Source organism: Chenopodium album, chromosome 5, assembly GCF_948465745.1.
Source record: "Chenopodium album chromosome 5, dcCheAlbu1.1, whole genome shotgun sequence".
NCBI lineage: Eukaryota > Viridiplantae > Streptophyta > Magnoliopsida > Caryophyllales > Amaranthaceae > Chenopodium > Chenopodium album.
Window position 1 is genome coordinate 5311698 of NC_137838.1, and position 20918 is coordinate 5332615.

Here is a 20918-nt window from a genome sequence, read left to right on the forward strand (position 1 = left end):
TTTTAACAGAAAAGTTAAACATCTGCAGCCAAATGACCATTAATAAAAAGGTTATAACTAAAGATAGATATTACAGGATGTATAATTTTTTTTTTTATAAATGTGGTCCAAGTAAAATTAATTTTAAATTAATAACCTGTGATTTTTATGATCTCTTCATTTCTGTACAGCTTTTCTTTCTTTTTTTTTTTTTTTTCATGCTAAATCTAGGATTATAATGTGTTACACTGATCAACTAATTGTACAACAAATCTACGCCCCTCACTCGTTTGAAAGGGATCAACAAGATGCTGAGGACTTAATATCTTTCTTTTTCTTTATACCTGTAGGAACACCATAACAAACAGGTGCAGCTCCAATCAAGAAGGGAAGTTTACATGCTTTTCGAGCTTGACTTACGAAATATCCAGCTCTTAACTTATGTTTGTAGCAATATTCACCTGAAACATCAGGCACAGGATCAACTGCTTTCTTCTTTCCTCGGCCTTTCTTAGGGTTTCTTTTCCTTTCATTTACGCTCATAGACTCCAATTCTTCGGCTAATAAACTGCATTGAATGCAGTCTGTGGAAGACATTGATCTTTCTTCAAAGAAATATTTAAGCACGGCTTTAGCAAAACGGTCAATGTCCAAGTCTGTCACTTCCCACAGGTTAGCAACCACAATAGGAGCGCCAGCTAACATATACGAGAGAGAAGTACCAACTGGAGCATAGCACCCGTTTAAGTTCAAAGATCCGCTGCTGCATCCCATAAGAAGCATAGCAGAGCAGCTTTCTAGTTTTTGGATCTTGTCTCTGGGCATATATTGTGCACCTGCATGATCACAAAGAGTAGCATAGTAAGTGCATATGCCGTGAGAAAGGAAAGTGAGACTAAAAAATATATGAGTATGTAACGAAACATGACAGACACACCACTTCCATGGCCAAAATATAGGAATAGATCATGGTTCTCCAATGCTGCACTCAACTCTTCAGTTGACGGAACAACTCCTGCCTTTCCCTGAAAGCAATGGAAAGAAAGATAATAAAATTAGCCAGATAATGGAAGAAAATTATAAACTCATGTTACGCATTGAGATCTTATAGCAGTAGCCTTTTCAATGGAAAAATAATTCTAATGTACTTGTGCACTGGACTTGATCATAGGGCATGAAAACAATTTTGACTTAATAGAACTTGTGTCAGTTGCTTTCCCCATTGCCTTATGTGATTTCTCATCATCTTTTAGCCACTACAGAAGCAGCAAGAGCATACCTGCATGTTCTGATATCTAAACCACTCCTCAAATTCAGATTGTGTGCGACTTAGGTCACCACTTGGATTCAGGAGATAAAAAGCATCCAGTGGATCTATCAATGGAAATTTGGTACCAAGCCTAGCAGCTTCTTCTAAGACAGACCTCCTTTGCAAAGCCATGAAGATACTTGCAACAGAGGGCATGCGATACACCTCTTGCTCCCTCATAATAGGAATGCTCTCCCAAGGAAGCATCTGCAAATAATTACAATAAAATCAGCACAGGAAAGATGAGTAAAAATAAGGGGCATGACATCACAACCCAAAGTACACCCAGAACCACCATTTACGGACCAACAATTTGGACTTGGTGTCACTGCAGGGGAGTAAAATTTTCAACAATGAAATTATCATGACATTATGCCATCCCAAGAAAGATTAGAAAATAACTACCGAAACATCATTTTGCCAATCAATTAATTCATCACTAGAGCTTAAAGCACGAAAAGGTAGAGATTTGGAGATTAAAGTAATACATGAATCCAATCTGCAATGATGCTGATACCTACCTAAACACTTGACCTTTGTCTACATCAAAAATAAACACTTGACTCAATTATGATCAAAGCGCCATCCAATAACATAGTTGCCAATATTACAGAAATTAAGGACAAATCATTTCCAATACATAGAGGTGAACACAAACAAGATCATATTCCTGATGGGTTAGGCATGACAGATCATTTACACATCTAATCCACTCATTAATACATCTATAGAATGGTCAAGATAAATAACAAACTTCCACACAACAAAATACTAAATAAGAAATATTTTTCCATACTCGAGTTTTCACTCCATTATCTAATTACAAAATAGCAATCATTGGAGTAATTCATCTCCAGGGTTGGAGCTTATAAGACCATCTCCAATAGTGAGACTCAACTTTGAGTATTGAAATACAAAATGAGTTGTTTTTTACCTCCAATGGTGAGATCATACCCACTTCTCAATTTAGCAACTCATGTTAAGTCTAATTTTCCAATGGTGACTCTCTAAAATATACAAATATCACTTTCAATTTATGGCCCATAAATTATTGTAAGATTAAAAAATAATAATAAAAAAAAAGGTAAAACTTAAATAAATTACAAAATATATTAGAATATTGACAAGGGCCCACACTTTTTGTCAAATGAGACTCAAAGTTGAGTATCTAAACTTAGCAACTTTCCTTTGGAGTTGCTAAGTTTAGATACCAACTTATTGGTATACATTGCAAAAAATACTCTCTCTCCTAAAAATACTCACTTGAGTCTCACCATTGGAGAGGGTCAGTGAACAACAAACCTTCCTAAGTTGAAAACAAAGAAAGAAGTGGATGATTCTAAATGCCTTCAATCTCTTCTAAAGCATGGGACAAATGACAAAAGGAGATTAAATAGCTATCGAGGGATGAAGTTCCAATTAGGATCAATCACAAACAAAGATCTTTTGTCATAATGAGATTTTCTGAAAGTGTCTTCTTACGTAAATTCTCACGTGGACATGATATGTCGCAATTAAAATTTGCCTAAAATGAACTCTCAATATTGTATATCAAAGTTTTCCTACCAGGATCACTTTTACTGGTTAAATCAACCTTTTACATGCCACATCTTCCTAAGGTAAACAAACAAGGATAGATAGTGCTAATGACACATTGTTCACGGGATGGAGGGTTTAGAGTAACGATGAGGGGGAAGGGGGAGGAAGGACTCAAGAACCGTCCTTGCGAATTGCTGCGAGTAGGTAATTAGGTATCTAATCTTGGCAATGGCAGAAACACTCCAAGGACATGACTCATGCCTATGCGTCTCCCACGAGAGTACGAGACACATGGTACCACTTGCCAAAATATACACATTTGGAATATTTGTTCTTTTCAACACCAGACAAAAGATTAAGAAAGCAGTACATATTGTAAGATAAACCAGACCAACCTGAATGTCGCTGTCTAGTACAAGAACAACAGGTTCCCTGCGGCTGCAGCATTCTAACTCAACCTGGTTAGCTGCAGCAATGAGTAAATCTGATACATAATGAACACCATCATATTCCTTATCCAGTACTCGAACAGAATCTATGATGCTTCCAATGAAACAACCTTTCTCAAGGAATGACTTTGGGATTTTCAATTTTTCCATATTAATGGACTTGATGCCTCCTATAACTATCTTTACTATACTTTCATTTATATCCAATATACATCCATCTTTTCTGGTATTATCCATGAACTCCTTCACGGCACACTTAAGGGGGTCAGTGTCCAACCATCGACCCAGAAGCAAGTATTTCCACTGACCAAGCCATTTTTCTTCTATATCCCTAAGATATTGATACCCAAGACAAATATATTAGTTTGTTACAATCAAGTTGTACAACAGGCTCCTTAAGCAGGGTTATGCATGCCTCCTTTTGAAAATTTTACAAAAATGCTTACCACAGTAACTTATGCAGGCACTTATCAAGGTTATCTCTCAAAGTCCACCATAGTTCACGGCTTTTTTCAGTGTGTTCTTCAGGAAAGCTTGAGCAAGATAAGTAATTTCCTCGCAAAATCAATTTAAACAAAGGAGCTACATCATCAACCAGGGCATTGGAGCCCCATGGTGAGCACCATTCCTTTAGTACATTCTTCTCACCAAAGATTGAGCAGCTTGTATTCGGTTCTTCTTCTGAATTATTAAACCCAAAAACAAATAATTAGCAGTCTGAAAAGGATACCCCTATGTTGACTAAAATTTTAAATAATATTCCCCTTTAAGGAAAGATGTTACCTTGGATAACAGTACTTAGCGGTAACATTATCACAGCTGGCTGACTGTCAGCATCAAAATGGGACAAGAGCATCCAACCATAAACAGTAGAGGGACAACACATCAATTCTTTTAAAAGGCTCGCATAAGAAGCCCCTAGTATGCTCACACATACTATTGTGGTACTGGGAAGGTTTTCAAAAAACTTTGCCACGCATGATTCCATATCTTTTGTTGATTCAGGAACAGTCCTGAAATAAAATGTTGCCACGTGAGATTCAGTTTCAGAAAGGTCAAGATGGGCCCAATATGATATATGAGATCAATAATGCATATAAGAGTCACTAGTACCTAAGCAACTTGCATGTATCTGTTACGCTTGTCGCATCAGCAGCTTCACAACCCTGCATTGGTAAAAGATCAAATTAATTTATTCAAAAAAACAATAAATATGCTGAATAATGGTATCAAAAAAGGAGCACGCACAGGTAAAAGCAGAAACTCGCCCAGTATTCTGAATACAAAAGAGAATTGCTTGTTGAATACAAAATCAGCTGTTATTATGCACACAAAAAAGAGTTTCAAGTTTATCCTAAGGAAACTCTTACCAGATTACTTTATCCACAGAGACCTAACCTTTAAATTAAGTACCTAGGTTTAGGACCTACAACCTGCATTTTAAGCTACAACAATGATTACTTGTAAACCCACTAAACCTATCATCATATTCATTAAAAATAAATTGTCAGTTTACAGCACCCGAATGGCCGAACACTTGTAATATCCTTAAAGAGTCGCTACAGCACAACATACCTCATTTTTGGATACCAACTGGGATTTATGCTTCAAAGAAATGGCTGAAAGTAGCTGCAAATCATGATGAGATCCAACTGAGGCTTGATGAAAATAAGCGGCCCAATAACTTTCTGAAAGCACTTTGCAAGATATAAGAGAAGAGAAGTTCTTCTTGGAAGACGAAACCACATAAACCAAAGCAAGCAGTCTCGACACCTATCATTGTCAATTTACCATTATTAACACCCAAAAAACGGAAGAAGCATCATATAACAAACACGCAAGCTAAAGCAGGTTTAAACCTGCCTTTTCACCTACATTCAAAAATCAGACTACAAGGCCTAGTTCACGCTTCAACCATTCAACAATCAATAATCAGACAATATGAATCACCAATTCTCCACCAAAATAGATCATGATGAAAGTCATTTAGCTAACACATATAGCCAGGGGCATCTCAAATGGAGTTTTAATTCCATAATGGCAACCTCCCACACAACTAAGCTCTTGTCAAAAGCATGGTATAACTGCAAATCTAGAATTTATTTCAGACATATTGTAAACTTACTTCGATGCCAAAATATATCACACAAATAAAAAAAATAAAAAAAAATTATAAATCTGCACTTTAACAGATTTAAATCATTACGAAACATGCTCAACAATATTTATTCACAGCTTTTATGTTAAACCAGCAACAAGGATCAGACAATATAAATCACCAATTCTCCACCACCCTTGAGCAAATAAAATGATTACTTTACTGTAAAAATAAATGTACAAAAAATATGTTTTGGAAACAAACCTTCTGAAAGAGCAAAGGAATCTCACGACTCAGCACAAAGGATAGCTTTAGGAAGGATATTACATGAGACATTTGGATGCAGCAAAAAGGAAAACAAGTAGTCCTGGAATAAAAAAATAAAATAAAATAAAAAAATTAGTTACTTAATTATTAAAAAAAAAAAAAGAAAAAGAAAAAAATAGGTTGCATAGGACTGCAGTTAGTTATTGATATTCCTAAAAAAAAAATAGTTATTTGGTAATCTCATAATAACATGAAAATCTGAATGAAGTCTAGGTGTGACACTAATATAGCCAGTGGACACAATCTCTTAACATTATCTAATATTATTAATCACACAGCAATGCAGATCCTGCAACAGATTAGCACATGCCATTAACTAACAACACATGAAAGGTGGCAAACGAGGTTGATTGAATACAATGCCTGTGCATAACCAGAAATTAATATAATAGTTAACTAGATTAACTCCCGTGCGATGCATGGATATAATAAAAAAATTTATAATTATGTAAACTTGAAAGACATTTCAGTCAAAATATGTAAAATCTTTGTGTTACATGCGATATTATTAACATAAACCAAACTTTAAAAAAATTAAATTAATATAAACAAAAGAAAATTCATGTCTACAATAAAATATTGTGAACTTTGTAATTAGATGGAGTAATCACATATATAAAAGGTTGATATTTGTTTCCCTTAAGATTTTTAAAAGAAAAAGTATTGAAAACTAAAAAGTTTAATGTATTGTATTAAACTAATTTTCAATCAGTATTTAGATTTTAAAAATAAAACTAAAAAAAAAAAACTGAAAGGAAAAAAAAAAAAAAAAAATTAGGCGGGAAAAAAATGAATGAGAAGCTGACATGTGTAAAATTTGAAAAAAAATAATAATGTCAGCGGTTGTTACTTTAGTAATATTGATAGATACAATGCCTTAAATTACACTCTTCTGCAGATAAATGAATGAGTATAAACAGCAAGTCCCTACAGCAGTAACAGCAAGGTACAAGTAATTTCCCACCAAGCATGTTCATCGCTTCAAGATTAGAATCTTCCTACAGATTGCCCAGAGATTACCTGACAAACTAGTGGCTGGCACGTGCACTACATTAAAATTTTAACTAGGAAAACATTGCTAATGATCCTTCATGAAATTAGTAACCACAGCAAAATGCCAAAAATATCAAAAATGAACAGTCACTACAGTCTCCCTTCCTAAGTGTCTCTCTATAACTCTGCCTGACAAACAAGCCCCTACAATACGTAAAGTCAAAATTTCCAACCGAAATCCTTGAGCCTTGGTTGAAAATTGAACCTAAATTTAATATTTATTAAAAGAAAAACCCCTTAGAAAGTTTTGGCATGCCACAAACTAGTCAATCCCCTAAGCATCCAATTGCCCATGGGCCATAATATGCACTGTAATCTTTTGGATTCCAACATTAAATATAGAAATAGAAATACAGTATATGGAAACACCAGATTTCTATCTAGAGACTAGTTACAGCACTATGTTCCACAAATTCTTCCTTGTTCCCAAAAAAATCATTCCTAATCAATGGTCACATCACATCAGTGCCTAGTTACAAGGTTAGGCAAAGCTAAGGTAAACTCACAGGAGAAATACGACGCTTTGCGATGATAATCATGTATAAGTCTAATAATGTATATGATTGAGATATTTGTGACTAATAGAAACAGATGATCACTGTCACTGCATCCACTCATCAGCCATCAAACTTTGGCAAAATAATGTTACAGAAAAATCAAACATGATCCCTCAAAATAAATCAGGAGATAATTCATGTGAAATCTAAGCATAAGTAATGGGACCAATAGTACTCTAATCTGCCAATGACAAAACAGTGCTGCAAAAGATCATAGTCTCCAAAATCTTAATCCTTTGAAATTATGAACTCTTTAAAATTCAAGTAACAACTAGCACAAAGCCTGAAATCTTAATCACAAATATAATGTATATGAACATATAAAATTGATGCAAATAAAAGATCATAGTCTCCAAATTAATACCCATTTCTTGTACTTTTTTTTATCTTGAAATGGGTCCGCCAGACAACAACACAATTTTTTTTATCATGTGCAAAATGATGGTAGATGTAATACTCGAGCTCAAATGCATGTGCTGTCTATGCAAGGGTTAAATGTAAAATTGAGCATCTACCATACCTGATGTCCTCAGAACACAAAGCTTTCAAGGAAAACAAACAAATATTGTACAGCACTTCTGCACGTTCGCTAACCAAAATATCCCCAGGAATCTCCTTGCTGATAGAATCAAAATCTAGAACAGTAGAGCTTGAACAATGACAATCATTTCCTCCCAGCAATATAAATATGCATTTAGAGTATATAGTGTGCAATCTATGAGTTCCAACCAAAGCTCCCTGATGCTTCCCTAGCAACAGGAAGAAATATATAGAGATTCGGGTTAGTCAAATTATCACAAACTTGCATAGGTCAAGATATTCCTTGTATGGAAACTATATAAAGGAGCTGTAAACATGTTTCATACTTCCTCTTTTCACTTTTAGTTGCAACACTTGCAAATTTACATTCACCTTCTTTCATTTGATCCCCTTTTTTAGGTATATGTTAAGCAAAATATAGTCATCATATGGGATCCTGTTTGATTCGTCTCAATTTATTCTTTCACAATATCAAATTTATCTATAATTAAAGATATGAAGGATTAAAATAATGCACTGGCAAGTGTGAAAATCAAAATGGTGCAAGCTTGCAACTAAAAGTGAACGGAGGAAGTAATATACTAATACATTATGCGACACCATGACGGCAATGGCTTATCATCTTGATGTTTGCGAGAAGGATTAATCAAGTAGCTAGCATGTTAACATGCATTAGATTTAAAAGTAATAGACCAAATATAATCAAACAACCCCTTTTTCCATGAAAAGCATAAATTCTTTTACATGATCCTTTCCCAATTAACCTTCCAGGCAGTTCCAGTTGAATAAATATGAAACCAATGTATACAAAATCTATTCACATAGAGAATTCTCAGTTTTAATTTACAGTGTATGTCATGCAAAAAAATAATAAGGGACCACAAATTCTCTATTCACAACAACTTGTTATGTTTAATTTGAAAAACGGAACAAAAAATAAATAAACACTGCACTATGCATCAAACAAACCTACACAGACCAAATGACAACCAAAGGAAATCGACAAAAGAATGTGAATCTATATACATTAAAATATATATATATGCTGATGTATGACGACAAATAAAACATCAGAGCCAAAATCACAAAAGTATAGGGTCGACCACATGAACCAAGACGACATCCCCAAGAGTTTCTACCCAGAAAACTCATGTCATTCTTGTTCATTTCACCCCTTCCACTAAGGTCATTTACAAAAAAAAATTGACTTCTTTAAGATTTCCTGTCCATTCCATTCCTTAGTTTTAGAGGGCGCACCAAGGCGCAAATATCCTTAGAGCCTAGGTGCAAGGCAAAGATGCGGGCCTTTTGTAGGTGAGGTGTACTTTATTAATATTAAAAATGTATAATTTATATTAAATTAGTCTATAGAAGAAATGGTAAGAAAAGGTGATAGCCTGAAAAGACCATGGGATTAATAGCTAGGGTTCTTCAAATCGAATTGGGGGATATGAGAATTCAGGGTAATGAGAATTCTCTCTGATTTAGAATTAAAGTAAACCTGCCAGTCACAAAGTCTTGTGTTTTTTTGTAAAAAAAGTATCTTACACATTAACAATTGATGCCTTACAAGTTATAACATAAGGCGCAAGAAGCCTCTTTGAAAATAAAAGTGCGTGTAGGACTTTGAGCTTCACAGAGCTAAGTTGCCAGCTCTTGAGCCTCACTGTGCCTTGCGCCTCAAGCGCACTTTTTTAAATCTAAGCTCCATCATACACATCTATGCCTATTTATGTTGACGTAAAAAAAATTACTCACTATATTTCACTTCAGAAACCTAATATTGAAATTCAAGTTTCAAAATAATTCAGTTAGCCAAGACCTCTTAAAAGAAGGAGAACCAAAGCTCTGTTATACTTTGCTTGAATGTACAGTATATCAATACACAGGAATTATCAAGTCAATACGAATAAAATCAACAGCTTTAGTAAGTGACTATGTATAACACATACAAATAATTCTTTTGACATGGGTTTCTACTGACTATAAGAACATAAAATGAATCATAGCTAGGTCAATGAGTATTCTCAATACTAATATGAAAGTATTAATCAACAACATAGATTGAAAGTAAGATATGCAAAACAGCATCATGGCCTGTATTTATAAAGACAATAAGAATAAGAAATGAACTATACCTAATCCAATGAGTAGTCTCAGTATTTGTTGCCGGCGAACAAACTCCCACTTCATTTGAATAAAACAAGCTAAAGAACCAAATAAATTAAGTTCGCTTGAAAAACATTTCTGGCATGAAATTTTCTTAGAAACAACAGCTTCTTCAGTTTCCAGCTGGCCATTGGTCTGGCAAGTTGTAACATTCTTTCCGTCTTTGACAAAGGCAGTGTTTTTGGCATTAGAAGACAGCTTTCTAGAACGAGTTACCCTTTTATTCTGCTCAGCTGCACATGAATTAACAGTTACCTGAGTTTCTAGTTCCTTTTCTGTCTTCCTAGACCTTTTAGCTTCCACAATAGCTTTTGCTTTTGTAGGCCTTGACATAGTGTCAATGCCTGAAATAGCAGCATCACATTCATGCACAGAGTGTGCTACACTGGCTTCCTCAAGCGATAACAGATTTAGAATAGATGATTCATAAGGATTTCCTGGAGCACCATCAACACCTTTTCTACACAAATAACCAAGTTCAATAATATCACTTTCCAACATGAGTAAACACCTTGAGCAAGTCATAGAGTTACTTTCAAAATCCAAATTTTGCTCTGATGATTCTGTGGATGCCAAGTCCAAAAGGCCCATACCGTGGTATATTTTCCCTGTATTATGTTTAAGAGCTACAGTCAACACACCAAATCTCCAACGATAATAAAGAACAATATTCAAACAAAACATAATTAAAAATAAATAAAAACAAAAGTTTATTCACATACCTAAACAAGAGGAAAATCTGAAAATGAAACGGGGCAGACACTGCAAGCAGGAGATACTCTTGCCTAATATAAACTGAGCTTCTGCCTCAGCAACATTTCCAAGTTTTTCATGGATTATACCAACCTAACATATAAACCAACAGTGAAAACATGGTGTAACATTAAAAATTCAAAATTCTAGTAATGCTACTTCAATTATTACATACAGTCAAAATAAAGATTTGGAAACCTGCAGCGTGCTCTCAAGATAACAGCGAAGCACATTCCATGGGGAAAGAGAAGAACTGTCTAAAGACGGTGCAACAGAATTATCGGGCCAAGCTCTAATAGCTATTTGATTCAACACAGAGAGCTGACTAACAACAGCTGATGATTTCCTTATAGATTCCTCAAGTTTTTGGTTTTCATCATATTGTTGAATTGAGCAAGAAAAATGCTCTTGCAACAGCTTACCACGCAACCGATGAGCTTCTTTTGCATAAACAAATGCCTACAAGAACAAGAAAGATAATAAATTGATTAGATCAAGAGAAAAGATAGTATTTTTGAGTTCAATGACACAAATCTTGTCCTTCGGCTATCTTTAATTATAATGAAATAAGCATGAAAGAGAGTTGAGACAGTCCTAATAATTTAACATATATAATGCGATAACCAAAATCCATTACAAATAGTAAGCATAAACATCAAGTATTTTAATTCAGTCAAAAACTGCCTGTCACCAGAAGAGTACAAAGTTTAACACTAAACAGCAAATAAACCTACCAGAGATGATATCCAACAGACTATAGGGGATTTGGATGATAATTCCGAGTATTAAACATACCTCAATAGTCCTTCCACCAGCACAAAGCCATTCACTCAAATCATGGTATAAATATCCAGCTAGAAAAGCTGAGCTACGAGATACAGAAACCTAAGCAAAAAGTAAACACAAATGGGCAGTCATTTATAGTACTTGTACAGAGATAATTGTTTAATCTAACAATGAACCTTACATTTGAAAGAAGGTTCGCTGCAATTTTTTTCACTTCATCAACAGAGATCTCGGACTGTAAAGAATGCTTGCGTTGAAAGAAAGCAAGGGGAAAAAGAGAGGATAAAAACGAGAAATTTTGCTGCAGCCCTACTAGTAGTGGCTGGGAATCTTTAAAACAACTAATCCAGAATTCAAGAGACTCCGCCTCTTTACCATAATGTTTTGAAAGAGACTCAATGAATGCCTCATTAATGGGTACGGCACATAGTGCATGGTTAACCCTTCGCGACTCCCACAATAGTGACAGACACTTCTCCAGTGGGACATTCAACTGTTTAAACACTTTAATGATTACAGATAGTACTTTTGCATGAAGAGTCACATCGCCCTGGCAATGAAGCAAATATCATAATCAGGAGATAGTGTTAATGGAACCATGAAGTTACCAATGAAGAAAGCCAGATTCTGTTAATATTTTATCAGCAAACCTTGATGGATAATAAGTCAGCAATGTGATACAGAAGCTGCAACACAGACTCACATCCCATCCCACAATTGCCACTAGAAGAGCAACAAAGAACATCAATAGTCGTCAACCATAGGTCTACGGCCTCATGGATATCTCTAAACATATCCTGCCCAAAGGACAAATTAAGATGAAATTTAGAAACGTTCCCAGACACATTTCCAATTGGAAAAAATACCTTTGCCCAAGTCTAGAAACGTGAAATTTTATGTAGAAGAAAGACCTTTGATGTTGGGTCAGCTTCATGGCTGGAAAGCGCACGCAAACAATACACAACAGCTAACTGATTATACACTTTATCACCAGACAAGCCATTCTGTTGAATAAATTAATCCATATCAGGGAAAAAAAAAAGAAAAAAAAAAAAAAAAAAAAACTAGTCAATATGGTAAATGATAGATTGACCAAAGAGCACAATGATGTAACTCACAACTGATTCAATTGCTTTTGACAAACAACGGATACAATCGTCCAGATTTTCGATTCCAAAGGTCCTTAATAACAATCCTTTCTTGACTAGAATAGTCGATCTCTGCAAGCACTTGCTAGATATATACAATTTCTTCAAGAGGGTGTCAATTAAATTCATTTGCATTCTCTGACAAAATATAGGATACAAGTTGCTCATCTCCTGGTAAGCTGAAAGTTCCTGAAACATAAATTTCAAGCAGTAATCTAAAATATTATACAGAGATGAGCAAGAAGATAGCAGAAAATACTAGGAAGAATTTAAGACAAAACGCCAAACCTGCTCTAAAATGGTCCCGACAATTTCAGATGAAATATTGTTTTTTGCCAAGCAAGGAGATTCGAGGAGATTATAACCCAAGATTGGAGCATCATCTTCGGTATTCTTATACAACTTACACTGCATCTGCAAAAGTAAGATGAGATTAGTAGCGCGCCAACTAAAAAAAAACTGCAAAAATAAAAATCACTAAAATTACCTTAGTCCAGTTCTTTATCAATGTCACAGGACAAGGGAGCTGCCTTAAAAGATTTTTGGCAAGGCACCACTTTACAAGTCCGCCATCTATTGCCTTCTCCACTTTACCGCTATCAATACGATGGTCAATGTCAATAAGATGAGAACCAACTTTGCATGCCTCATTCATAGACTCAGCAATCATAGTTTCCGATACCTCTCCATCAACTCCGTTCTGCTTGCCCACATGTATCTCACACAAAAGTAAACAGCGTTTCCATGATGCTCTAGAACATAATTCTAATGCATCAAAGGCCTGCATGGAAAACAGGTCAGCATCATGAAAGTGAAAGGAGAAGGTTACACTCTCCCTGACATAACCAGGAACAACTCAGAGAAGTATAATAATATACATAAAGAAATATGGGTAGGTTATATGGTAGGTCATTTAACACATACTGCACATCAGCTTATAAGTTATAACATCATCCTCGCCAGCACATTAACAACAGCACCAGGACAAAAAAAACAAAGATAATCGTCTAATTTATAGGCAATTACTAAATGAGATTTCAGAAATTTTATCAGTTGCAGCACAATTACCATAACAAATTTAAGATCCACACTAAGACTAACCCATTGATAGGAACAAAAATTCTTAAGACACTCCCTAAAGTGTAAAACCAAATTATAATAAATAAAGGGAAAAACCTGTTAGAGTACCAGAATTATCAATAGGTTTTTTAATTAAAATAAAATGGAAAAATAAAAAATTAAAAAATTAAAACCTCTTTAAACTGTTCATGTCTGTAGAATTCGACAAAATTGTTGTGAAGCATGGCTATGATGTACTTCAGCATGTGAGGCCGTAACAATGAAGTACACTCATCAGAGAGAATATAATTTACAAGCCTTGTACCCACTTTTGGGATTAAGGCTTTGATTGATTGATTGATTGATTGATTGATTGTACTTCCCTGAAATTACAGGAGCAGAGGGAATTAGCCAATAAAAACAAAGAGCTTCATTATTTTATTTTATACAAAAATAGTTGCATATCAGCATGTAATACATCAGCTCGCCATCAAGATACCTCGGTGATGAGATTTAGCTTCAGGGAGAGAGTAAAACAAGCCACGGAGATGTTTAGCACAATCATGTCAATTTCAACACGAGATTCGCTATTCCTGTAATGTGTATAACCAAATTTAAGATATATAAAAGGCAATGCAAAAGCCAATGCAGCTAATTCAACGAGATATATTGCTGGAGCAGGAAATTAGAGTAACTTTTCTGCTCTTTTGAATTCAGAAATAATAAAGAATAAGGATGAGCATGCAGAACTTAAGTGAGTATTTCATAAACTAGCGTGTGAAATAATGCAGCTTTTAAAAACTTACAACACCACTCTCTACTTTCCAGAACCAGAATGTCAGAAAGCAGGTAGGTCAGAGGAAATAAAGAGAACAATCAACTTAGTAGCTGCTACTTACTGCTGACAATGAGAAAAGAGATAGCTGTATTCAAGGAATGCCTCCAGGATATGCTTCAATGCTTCTCCTAGGGGGGACTCTGTGTCCTCCACAATTATCCTTTTTCTTTCTGAAGTTACAAAGTCAGCAAGTGGCCAACATAGGAACTTCAAGGCATTCAGATAATAAGATAGATTTTCTTCCCCATTTGTTGACTTAAAGGATTTAGAAATCTTACAACCAGCTCTAGAACTTATAGATGCTTTCTCAACATAATCCCTGAAATCATGACTTAGTGTGTTGTCATAGACCTCTAGGTGAGAAGGGTAGTATTTCTTGCCACTACACAGCAAACGAGATAAATCTTTTAGCTGATCCCAATCATTGGGAGAGAATCCCACAGAATGACTACCTGTTGAGCTCCCTGAAGTCGAAGACATACAATTGTTTGATTCAAAACATAACTCATAGAAGTATAGCCCCAAAGCATGAAATCTCTGAATAAGTGAGAAGTATGAAAAACCCTGCTCAGAACAAAAAAAAATACAAGCAACATCAAAATTTCAGCTATAAGAATCATCATTCTTGTAAAAAATTATTATGTAATTTATGTTAGATTTATATCAGAATTTCAAACAATGAACCTGAGAGAAATTGTCAGCAGATTTGTACAAATGCATAGCAATGGAGACCCGGACATTCTTGCTTGCTGACCGACATTTGGATGTACAATTTGATACAAATTTTACAAATTCTTCTTGTTCCTCCGTTGTTGTCCCCTATAAAAGAGTATAATAGCTTAAAACAACAATGATATTGTTCACAATTTGTAATTTAAGTCATTAAACTCAAGCAAGCTGACGTTATAAGGCTTCAAATACAGATTATTGATGTTTTTTCAACATATCCAACACCCCACTACAGAAAGCAAAGTGCTCCTGACAAAACAAAGGTGAACTAGTACTGGTTGTTAAAGCTACTGAGAGTACTTAATGTGTCTTTCTTTATTAATGTTATAAAGAAATATATTCCTACAAAGAATTTGGAGATTCTTACATCACAATCATAATAGTTTGGTTATAAAAGAGTAACATAGAATAGAGCATTAGAGAAATCCAGGTTGTGTGCAGCAGGTCAGGTTGTGTGCAGCAGGCCAGATATGGAGGGAAAAGTTAGCAAATCGAGGCTCTGCCAATTACACTAAGCCAGTAGCTAAAAGAGAGATTTTCAATTCCCATAAAACTTCTAGTAGAGCATCTACTGGAGCATAGGGGACAGTAGTGAATAAGACAAAGGACTTGAGTAGCAGACTGCGGACCTTATTATTATTACATGTAGCTAGATCCAGGAAAATAATGCTAAAACTCTGATTTATCCCAGTAATTAGGTGATATAATCTCTCATCAGCTAACTCTTTCTTTGAGGAGACTAGGACTTAAATGAAGCCCTTGTAATCTACTTCCTCCGTTCCAATAATATTGTAACAATGGGACTTTCGCACTATTTATAACTTTTGTTTGACCATATAATATGGTTTTAACATTAAACAAAATATAGTCATGTGAGATCTTATTAGATTCATCTCATAAAATACTTTCACAATATCAACTTTTTATAACTTTTACTCTTATACAGTTATAGATATTTAACATATAAAATATGTTTTGGGATGCGTAATTTCATCCATGTTGCAATATTATGGAAACGGAGGAAGTATTTTGGTTTGAGATTAATTTTGAGCGCGCGATTGCGTAACTGTAGCAGTCATTTTACGTTGACACTTGTTATTGTAGGTCAATTTAAAAAGTGCATTGACATTGCTGTGAGTTTCTTACTTAGTTGTATCCCTTAACTGCTATTGATCGTAGGGCACATAATAAAAATGTTATACACCTAACTTGCAAACGAAGGAGGAATGAGTAGTTACTGACAAGTATTAGGGCATATATAGCATCACAAGATTGTTCGCAATTCTATAGCCAAATTGATCACAAAAGTAAAGACCAGATAGATCACCTGGATACTTTGAGCTTTCAATAATTGCGTATACTCGTTGAATACAGCAGCACAGAAACCAGGTACCAAATCCCCTTTAAAATGTGTAACTTCTCTAACCAAAAACAGCGCAGCATTCTTCATGTGAGCTAATAGCTTCCATTGCAGCTTACTGCATACACTAGTTTCCAGATGCCTTAAGCACCAACAAATACTTCAATAAGAGCAGGATTATTTATGAGAACCATCAATTTAGACCATAGCATGTACATCAACATCTAAAACTCTAGAAGAGAATTTCTGTCAACATCTGAAAGAGAATTCTTTTCTAGACCCAGCAACCCCATCCATACTGTTTATTGTAAATGACAGGCAAGTCACCATATAACTTCTTTGAGCAAGTTTAGCCCCAAATCCCAAGTCTTAAGACTTGGATGTGACATCATTTTTGGTGGTCCTTATTGAAAATGATGTCATCAAATTCTTGTAAAGACTCACTTAGACTTGTCCAAATTTATCACTTTAGCCCTAAGACTCAAATATATGACATTTTTTTTTTAACTCTTTATATGTAGAAAAGTGTTTTTTTTAAAAAAAAACAGGATAATAAAAATAAAATTGAGGTGGGTCCCAATCTCAAGTCTTTAAGTTGAATCTTGGAATTTCAAGACTCAACTTGAGACTTGCTTGAGATTTAAGAAGAAAAATGGGAAAAGTCTTAAACATAAATTTTAAGAATCAAGATGATGATGTCACCCCAAGTCGGGGCTAAACTTGCTCTTATGGGGTGACATCATCATCTTGACTCTTAAGATTTATGTTTAAGACTTTTCCCCTTTTTCTTCTTAAATCCCAAGCGAGTCTCAAGTTGAGTCTTGGAATTTCCAAAACTCAACTTAAGACTTAAGATTGGGACCCACCTCAATTTTATTTTTATTATCCTTTTTTTTTTACACTTTTCTAAGTTTAGGGCCGAAGTGATAAATTTGTGCGTTATAAATTTGTGCAAGTCTTAGTGAGTCTTAACAAGAATTTAATGACATCATTTTCAATGGGGACCACCAAAAATGATGTCACATTCAAGTCTTAAGACTTAGGGGTCAAAAAAACTATATTCAAACTACGCAACCCGGTCAAATGCATTACCAAACTTCAATTAACAAGTATTGTTGTTCTAGCCTCTTAAAAGTTAAAACTACCCCAAAATTTTTTGAAATGCGGACACACTGCTGCATCATACCAATCCAGATGTATGTCATCTTTCTGCTGTCTACATTTAAACATAGGCTTTGTTTTCTTCAACTTATGTATATTAGTTTCAACAAATCCAATTTGGGTGAATTCAGTTTAAATTAGAATTATCAATTGGTGTCAACACACATCATTTCAATTCATAAACAAACAATTGAAGAGAAAATGGTACAAAGTGTTGAACATAATTCCAGTAAAACTTGATTAAATAACAACAACCTTTGAACTCAATTCTAAGATTAACAAGATCACACACACCTGAACCACGGGCGAACCTCGTCGAGCAAGATCAACAAACCAGTATACTTCCCAGCATCTTTAAGCTTACTCAAAGATACAGACTGTGCAACAGCAACAACCAAATCCACAATTAGGTGCACAAAATCTTCCTCCACCTCCACTCCTCCATTATCATCGAAATCGACAACGATTAACCGAGGAACGAGCTCCCCCATCGAAACCTTCCATCCAGCCCCTTCAAGCTTAACCCCTCCAAGGTCCTTCAAAACCCTAAACCCATCATTGATAGCATCCTCATACCTCTCCCACCTAATCAAACAATGTACATACCTACCTCTCTGCAAATGCACACAATACGGCTTACCCGAAAGCTCGGACGACATAACATCCAAACAATCTAAGCACAATTTGTAACAATCGAGCAATTGGGCCACAAATTCGCGAGTTTCCGGGTGTTTTGGAGATTCGGAGAGGCGTTTCGGGAGGAGAGAAAGAGACTGACTAACGAAAGATAGAAATGTCTTTGCAAGTGACCTAATTGGCGAAGAAGGAGAAGATTGTGAGGGTTTTTTGCTGCGAGAGGGTTTTTTGCTAGGGTTTTGAGGTTTGGTGGAATTGAGGAGAGAGAATGGTTGCAGAAATTCGGAGAAGAGAGTGTAGATTTGGGCGAATTCGTAGGTTTCGAGCTTTGAGATGAGAGATGAAGCTTGAGTTTGTTCATCCATGGAGGAATGAGTGAGGGGCGTACTGAGTGTTTGAAAAATGTACTGTATCAGAGGAAAATGAGCGCCAATTATAGAATTCGTTTTTTTTTTTTTTTGGTGATTGTGACTGCTTCGTATATTGGCTTCCTCGGTACACTTCTTGAAGGTGTACAATATGGTTTGCCCTTTGCAGGGTCGGGTCAATTGCATATCTGATTTACAGAACTGAACTGATTGAAACTAAATTAAATTGAAGAAATCATCAATCAATCATATCATATATAACTAGTATATAAAGCTAAACTTTTAGACAGGTCATCAAACTGCGAAACTTGGCATTCTAACTTTTCGCCAAGTAATGCCAAGTGTCACCTTTGATATATTTAAATAAACTTCATAAGATAAAAATCGGCAAGTATCACGCCAACTTGGATAGATTTAGATATAATTTATAAGATTAAAAAAAAAAAAGTTAGTTAAGAATTCCATTTTCAATCAAATTAGGATAGAACTTTAGAATAAGATTATTATTTTAGAGTTTCATATTTGATAAAATACCAAATAATAAACTTATAATTAGGTCACAAGACAACATCATTTAGCAGTTTTAACTTAACGCCAAATGTCGTACCACATTGGATAAATGTAGATAGACTTTGTAGCAAAAAAAAAAGTTAATTTAGAATTCTATTTTCAATCAAGTTGAATTATAAATATAAACAATTCGGGCATTGCACAGGGCACAAAACTAGTAACTAATATATAAAGCTAAACTTTTAGCCAAGTCAAGAGGCAGCGACACTTGGCGTTCAACCTTTTCGCCAAGGGTCACGCGACGTAGGATAGACTTAAATAGACTTTACAAGATAAAAAAAGTTAATTAGAATTCTATTTGGAGAGAATTTTAAGATAAAATTGTTAATTTAGAGTTTTATTTTCGATAAAATACCAATATTTCAGATGTACAAATTGAATTATAAATTTATTCAAAAAAAATTATTAGATCATAATTCTAATATAGTTCAAAGCGTAAAATTTCCACCAACATTATTATTAGTCATTATATGCCTATCAGATAGCAAATCGTCAAAAAAGCACATCCAATTCCTAACTAATTTGTATCAATAATATATTTTAAAATTTGATATATAAATTAAAAATTTATATTACAATTCATAAACAACCCGGGCATCGCACAGGGCACAAAACTAGTAAATATATAAACTAAAAGACACACCAGCAATGACACGTGTCGTCTCCTGGTGTATCTTTTAGTTTTGATTTTTTTTTTTAAAAAAAATTTATTTAATTTAAATTTTTAATAAGATAAATAAAGATTGGCTAAAATGTAAATTGCCTTAATTGTACTAAATCAATATAGCAAGAGTTTATTTTATAATAATATGACACAGATTGGAACTTTAACAACCGTGCATTATTCCACGGGATCTAACCTAGTTAGGAACTTAATTGAAATGAAAGTAAGCTGAAGATAAGGCCCTACCTGGTATATCTCAGTCTAAAGAGGTATAAGTTTGGATAATTCAAAAAACACATTTTAGACACAAAAATCTTTTTCTTTTTTTTTTTTTTTTTTTTTTTGGAAAATTTTCGATAATATCAATTTGGCCCAATATATGTGATACTATTTACAAGTTTAAGCAAACGATTTTACAATTTGGTTTGATCTAGTGTAACTAGTATGATATGATTTTCATCACCTTTGGTATGTGACTAATGTGAATTCATTCATTTTGATCTGACATTAGTTTGGGTCAAGATCAAATGAAGTATCATTTTGCATTTGAGTCCAATTTGTATCATGTGTTTTGACAAGTTTCGATTAAGGGTCTGTTCTCATACGTTTATTTTCAGTTCAGTTCAGCTCTAATAAGTTCAGTTCAATTTAGCTCCTAATTTCCTTCTCTTATAAAATGTTCAGTTCAATTCAGCTCTAATAAGTTCAATTCAGTTCAGCTGAGTTCAGTCAATGAGTACAGGCTTTAAGTCATTCGATTTGCGAGTTAAGTTTAATATAGTCTTTCGATTTATATATGGATACAAGCAACTTGGTCAAAAATAAA

The 20918-nt window shown here is 34.6% G+C and overlaps 1 pseudogene across 1 annotated transcript; it reads right to left on the bottom strand.

Moving 5' to 3' along the window:
* Positions 1-8: 8 nt before the first annotated feature.
* On the bottom strand, positions 9-18870 carry LOC145631631 (separase-like; annotated as a pseudogene). The gene is made up of 26 exons (XR_014112409.1): positions 18149-18870; positions 16661-16835; positions 15289-15423; positions 14666-15168; positions 14255-14359; positions 13961-14084; positions 13195-13488; positions 12996-13121; positions 12678-12896; positions 12471-12563; positions 12210-12356; positions 11741-12109; positions 11569-11658; positions 10972-11232; positions 10743-10866; positions 9990-10628; positions 7832-8060; positions 5639-5741; positions 4852-5049; positions 4390-4442; positions 4060-4289; positions 3723-3957; positions 3223-3607; positions 1259-1495; positions 917-1004; positions 9-815 (listed from the first exon to the last, which is right to left on the bottom strand). The product of XR_014112409.1 is annotated as a separase-like (transcript).
* Positions 18871-20918: the final 2048 nt, after the last annotated feature.